Source organism: Ursus arctos, unplaced genomic scaffold, assembly GCF_023065955.2.
Source record: "Ursus arctos isolate Adak ecotype North America unplaced genomic scaffold, UrsArc2.0 scaffold_15, whole genome shotgun sequence".
Taxonomy (NCBI): domain Eukaryota; kingdom Metazoa; phylum Chordata; class Mammalia; order Carnivora; family Ursidae; genus Ursus; species Ursus arctos.
The window spans coordinates 35,672,996-35,678,982 of NW_026622819.1; the positions used below are offsets into that span (position 1 = coordinate 35,672,996).

General features: G+C 39.2%; 1 non-coding gene across 1 annotated transcript; it reads right to left on the minus strand.

The window, feature by feature from the left end:
- Window positions 1-5,670: 5,670 nt before the first annotated feature.
- LOC113260972 (U6 spliceosomal RNA) lies at window positions 5,671-5,777 on the minus strand. The gene has a single exon (XR_003318197.2). It is a non-coding gene; the product is annotated as a U6 spliceosomal RNA (small nuclear RNA).
- Between the last annotated feature and the right edge of the window lie 210 nt (window positions 5,778-5,987).

A 5,987-nucleotide genomic window follows, 5' to 3' on the forward strand; every position in this document is an offset into this window, starting at 1 on the left:
CACTTATCAAAATCGTCTTTACAGGAAAAAATGAAGCTGCAATTAAAAAAAACACACTCATCTCTCCCAAGTCATATATCACAAATATTATTAACTATGATATAAACAGCCTTTAGAATAAAGCCTTAAAATAAATGTGTTCTTCAGTTCTAGAAAATGTGTAAAAATGAATATTGTTTGCTTTTCAATTTAAGCTAATTTGATTTTCACCTGTACTCCACTAATGTATTATGATATGTCACTTCCAAAATAATAGAGATATCATACCCAAAACTCGTGGTATGGGTGAAAATGAGGTTTTAAAACAGAGAAAATGAAAGAAAGTAGGAGAAGTTTGTGGGAAACCCTGTAAAAACGAATCCCCAATATCTGATATGGGCAGTATCTTATTGAGGAGGCCCCCGATTATCTTCCCCAGGCTTTCATTTCCACTGTGAGCTCCTCTGGGCTTATGTGGTTCCAGCCTACATGTGCCCTCTCCTTTTGACCACAGCTCTCCTCACCCTGCTTCCCAAGAAGGTCTCGGCTACCATATAAGGGACTTAGAAGACAGGGGAAGTTGTTGTTTTGCTCTTCTGCTGTAAGAGCAGAGACGATAAATTGGATTGGCTACTTTCTTGCCACTTTTTTTCCAACAAAATAAAGGGGTTCCACAAATATTGATACTGCCTTGCTTATCAAGGCAATAGATCAAGGTGCTTGATTCTCAACATTCCCCCCCCCCCCATTCCTCTTGGGTAGTTATTGGTAAAGAAATAAGCCACATTCTTAATTTAGGTACCAGCAAAAGCTACTTCTCTAGGTCCTCTTGATGCCTATATTGATAAACATATATGAAGATGGACATAACAGGCAGTCCGGCCTTGGTTTCCTAAGATCACGCTCAAGGAAATATTTTAAAGCATTTGGAAATTAGACAAGTGCACACATTTTCAAGGAATAAAAGAAAACCTGGGACACCTCGAAAACAAATTTAAAATTGTTCTTATCTGGAGTTAAACTTTAATATGGGAAGATTTCTACCTCTCCCTCCCTTCAAAAAATTGCTATTGTTTCAGAAGTTTTGCTGTGGAAATATGGTTCAAGCTGAGGCATTTTTTTGTTGAGGCATTTTAAAAAATACATATGCATATGCATGGTGAAACCTATATTTTCTTTCCCTGCTTTTTGCACTCAGGACTGCCCAGTAGAGCCATGAGAGTCCATAGTAGCTCACCGAAGTCCGATAAGAAGGGCCGCTTGAGACCATCACTTAGAAAGCCAAATCTGGCTGATGGGAGACATTCTGAGTGGGATGGTGGTGCTCCTTCCATCTCTTGTTTAATTGAGTTTGCATATTTGGAAACCCATTGATAGGTTAAGTAGAAATCTGATTCTATCCCTGGAAAGAAAACTGTTAATGATATGCTGCATGAACCTGTTTTCCTTTTCTGCTCAGCAATTTGTATAGGCTCGCTCCTTATTTGTCTCTTGATAACCTCATCAATCTCATCCATGCCCTCCTGACCACAGTGCCTGATTGCAGTAATTCCATTTCAGGGGGGCTTTTAGGAGGACTTGGCTTTTGCATTTAGCTAGAACTGCACGATAGAGTGATCGTTTCTTCCCGAGAGTGAGCACCGAGATCATATTATGCTTGCCTTGATTTCTTTGTAAAGGCTGCCTATAGAATTTCATATTGATTTTAAGCTGGCGCTGTTTCATTTTTAACTCCTTTGTAAGCCAGGAATCCAGTTATATTAGCCTCTCCTCCCTGTCGTTCTGACAGGCATTGGTTACCTTTTTGCAAGCTACTCCAGAGTAGCTCTTTTGATATAGAACTTGTTGCCTTTACTCTTTTTGTTGCTGTTTTGTTTGCAAAGTGCAGACCAGTGTAGCAAGGTTGCAAGGCTAAGATGCAATTAACAAATAACATACGAATGGGAACGCAAAGAAGATTGGTATTTACGCTGGGAATTCACCGAAGCGCTGGCAGCCTTATACTGCTCCAGAGAGGGTTTTGAAGAAGTGAGTTTTGCCAAGTAATATGAAGCAAGGCCCAGTTGTCAGCGGAACGGTGAACGACGGCTACAGGTGTGACTTACTGAAAGCATACCTTGGTTTCAATGTTTATCAACTGGCTGTCCTCCAGAAACTCAATTTGGTGTCATTTGGCAACAAGTCTGACCTAAAGCAATGCGGACTTATAAGTGGTACTACCACTAAGAGCACAATCATTTTGTCGTGCCTTGGAACTTACAAAGCCTTTCAAATTCTTTGTCTCGTTTGTTCTTCACAATGGCCTTGGAACCCATGCAGGGAAGGTATTAATGTGCCAGTTTAGAGTAAGGAAACAGAGACCAAGAGAGCACGAATTAGTCAATCAACAAATACATGACCGAACTGGGGCTGCAATTTCAGGTTACTAACACCAAACCTGTTGCTCTTTAGTTTTGGGGCGACCTGAAGTAACGTGAGCAAAAATATAACTTGCATATTCTTTGCATCGCCTTTCGATTTACAATTCCTTATTTATTTCCTTGTCTTTGTACTTTCAGGGTGTACTTTCAGATTTATCTCCAGCACAGCAGAGTTACTCTGATCACAAAGGAGAATGACAGAAATCAAGGTCTCCGTGTTAAGCATATTATTCTTAACCGCTTAGAGAATTTTCCCACTGGATTGCCCTATTGTATTTTAAATTTTATTTTAGCTCTATTTTCTCGTCTGTAACATGAAGGGGTTAGGCTCTGCTCCTCTCATTCTATGGTACTGTGATTAGGAGAATGCGAGGTGAGGAAAGACTCAGAGCTGCAAGTGAATATGATTATCATGGAATCACACGTACAAAGTGTTATGCATGTTTTAAAACGGGATATAGTATTTATAGTCTAAAGTGTTTCCTTATGAATTACTTCATCCTTCAGTGTGCTGTTTAAGTCATCCCATGATCGTAATCCTCTCACAAATCCAAATCAATGTGTTTGTCCTCCATATAAGATACTTAAAATTTTCAAAATATGTTTATGTCCAAAGACAAAATGTTTAGTTTTATAGAATTCTCTCAGTTGCTACAGGGCTTTGTAAGATTGACTCTAAATAGCCACTAAAATACTTATATTCTCCCCTTAGTCATGACTTATAGAATGCTTAAACATTAGCAATCATTTTTAATTTAGTGATTCTATATTTTTTATTTAATGCTTTGCTGCTATCCTTAAAACCAAACCACGTAGCTCAACTTTCAAGAACCAATGAGCTTTGACAAGACTTATGTTGGGTTCAATCATTTGTCTTATCAAAATATTTCAAATTTTGGGGGTGCTCAGTGGCTCAGTTGGTTAAGCATCGGACTCTTGATTTCAGCTCAGGTCATGATCTCAGGATTGTAAGATCGGGCCCTGAGTGTGGCTCCACGCTGAGCATGGAGCCTGCTTGAGATTCGCTCTCCCTCTCCCTCTGCCCCTTCCTGGCTTGTTCTCTCTCTCTCTGGGACCAAAAAAAAAAAAAAAAAAAAATTCAAATTTTAAATGAGATAAATAGCCATTTTCTATTTTCATAATGGCCCTTATTGCATATAGCTAGACTGATTGGTCATAGCAGAACTCTGTTAAACTAATTATTTCTTAGCGGCTAGGCCTAGAGGAACTCAAAATATTCAGACTTAGAACAAAATCAGATTCATAAAATCTGCTTTTTTAAAGCCTTTGGATAAACACTGACTTTTGAAAGACTCTTGGGTTTCATGTCTAGGATTCAGAGATGGACTTTAGAAAACCAGTAACATCAATGTTAATAAAACTACCACCACAACACAAAGTTGAGGGAAATATGTTTAAGGAGTAAAAATTTCTCTTTTTTCCCTTCAAATTTAATTTTTATAATGCTATTGGTAGATTCCCAGTGATAAGCTCACAGTTTGGCCTTTCATCTTCTCATTTTTTTATGAGTTCAAATAAGTAGCTATTCAAATTGTGAGGACCACTTAGGGCTTAATTTCTGTTTGTAATTCCTGCCATTTCACACGCAGAAGTACAAACCCAGGCTATCTGAGTCTTTCTCAACTTTTGTGCATGATTTCCGCAGAGATTTTATTTGCTGCAAACACTATTGGATTCCTTTCTTATAACATACACTGACTTTTTCCCCAAGATTTTTGACATGATGGGTTTTTATTCTCTTAAATTTGATTCCAAGGTGGATGTGACCAAAACTGGTGACGAGCAAACATATTCCCTTAGTAAAATCCGTAGTCCTTGTCACATCTGTGCAAAACCATGGCGGGGAAACCCCAAACCAAACCAAACTTCGCACTTTTTCTTAAAAAAAAAAAAAAATGCCATTCGATATGCAGCTTTTTAAAAAATTAAATGTCTTGTAGAGGTCCGAATATTTCTTCCTTCTTTCTGCACACATTGCGGGTGATTTCTGGTTTCAAGTGGAACTGTTACTAACTCTCAGTGTGCTGAGATTTGCTTTGAGTCTTAGTTTATTCATATTGAAACTCAGGAGATATAAACTGAAATAAAAATACTGTGTTCAAAGAGTTGCCTGAAAGTTGAAACCACCCAGCCTCACGCAGGGGCAGCCTTGTGATCCAATGACCAGTGTTTCTGGAAGGCTCACCCTCAGCGAAGTCATTAACAGAGTCATTGCTCCAAATTCTTATAGGCACATCAACTGGTGGTGAGACAGCATGGTTTAATTTTTCTGGTCTTCTTGCTTATATCGCAGCTTTATTTTCTGCGGGGCTTGCTCCAGGACCATCAGAGGAAAAGGACAAAATAGAGGAAGGCAGAGTCCCAACTCCAGAGTGAGCCTTCTGACTGATGTTTCTGATAGAGAATCTTCGAGTGGACGTGAGAGGAGCCAGCTGTGAGGGAGCACGTATTGATGACTTGGTTGGCAGGACTTCCCTGCTGAGGGCCAAGCTGCAGATGCACTCCCGATCGATTCCCACACAGCTGCAGTTCAGAGAACTCTTCTGACAGAAAAAGGCATGGCGCGGGGGCTGTGAGATGCAGAAGGATCAGAGGAGGGTCCAGAGAGATCAAATCTCTAACCGAAGCAGAGCTGCAGTAGACCTAACGAGACAAAGTGGCAAAAAGGAAGGAAGAAATAAGCTCACCGAAGTACGTGTGAATGTGTGTGTGTAGAATAGAGGTGATAAAAACAGACGTTGTGTTTTTTCATTGTCGTGCTTCTGAGTCGTCAGATAGGTAGGGAATCACCTTATGTGCTGGAGACCAGATACCGGCTGCTGAATTAAATGAAGTGGAATGAGCAGATAAAGTCCTTTCAAAACCCCCAAATAGTGAACAAACAAAAAGTGAAAATATCCTGTACATAATATACATAACTTTCTAATGAATCGTTTTTGAAATAACATAGCACTTATGGTGTGGAAACTGACTGAAAATATGGGGTGCTGTGTTCTGTGATCCATTTCTGTAGCCTGGAGATTGTCCTGTGAGTCTGTCTTTCTTTCTTTTCCTCCCTCCCTTCCTTCCTTCCTTCCTTCTTTCCTTCCTTCTTTCCCTCCCTCCCTCCCTCCCTCTCTTTTTCTTTCTCTCCCCTTCCTTCCTTCCTTCCTTCCTTCCTTCCTTCCTTCCTTCCTTCCTTCCTTCCTTCCTTCCTTCCTTCTTTCCTTTTTCTTTCTTCCTTTCTTTCTCTCACTGGTTCTTTCTTTTTTTTAACATGGAACACTTCATGAGTTTGCATGTCATTCTTGGGCAGGAGCCATGCTAAGCTTCTCTGCATCGTTCCAGTTTTAGTATATGTACCGTTGAAGAGAGCACCACTTCTCTCTTTCTATGTGTGTGCTTATATAAGTATATTATACTTACATATATGCATATGTAATATATAAAAGTAACTTATTTTTAAAAATTCAGTATAAAACATTGAATACATATAAACCATATACATATATGTATATATACCATTTGTGATCTGATAAATGAGAACTACTGGAGAATGAAAAAAAAAGTTTGAAGAGAAATTTTAAA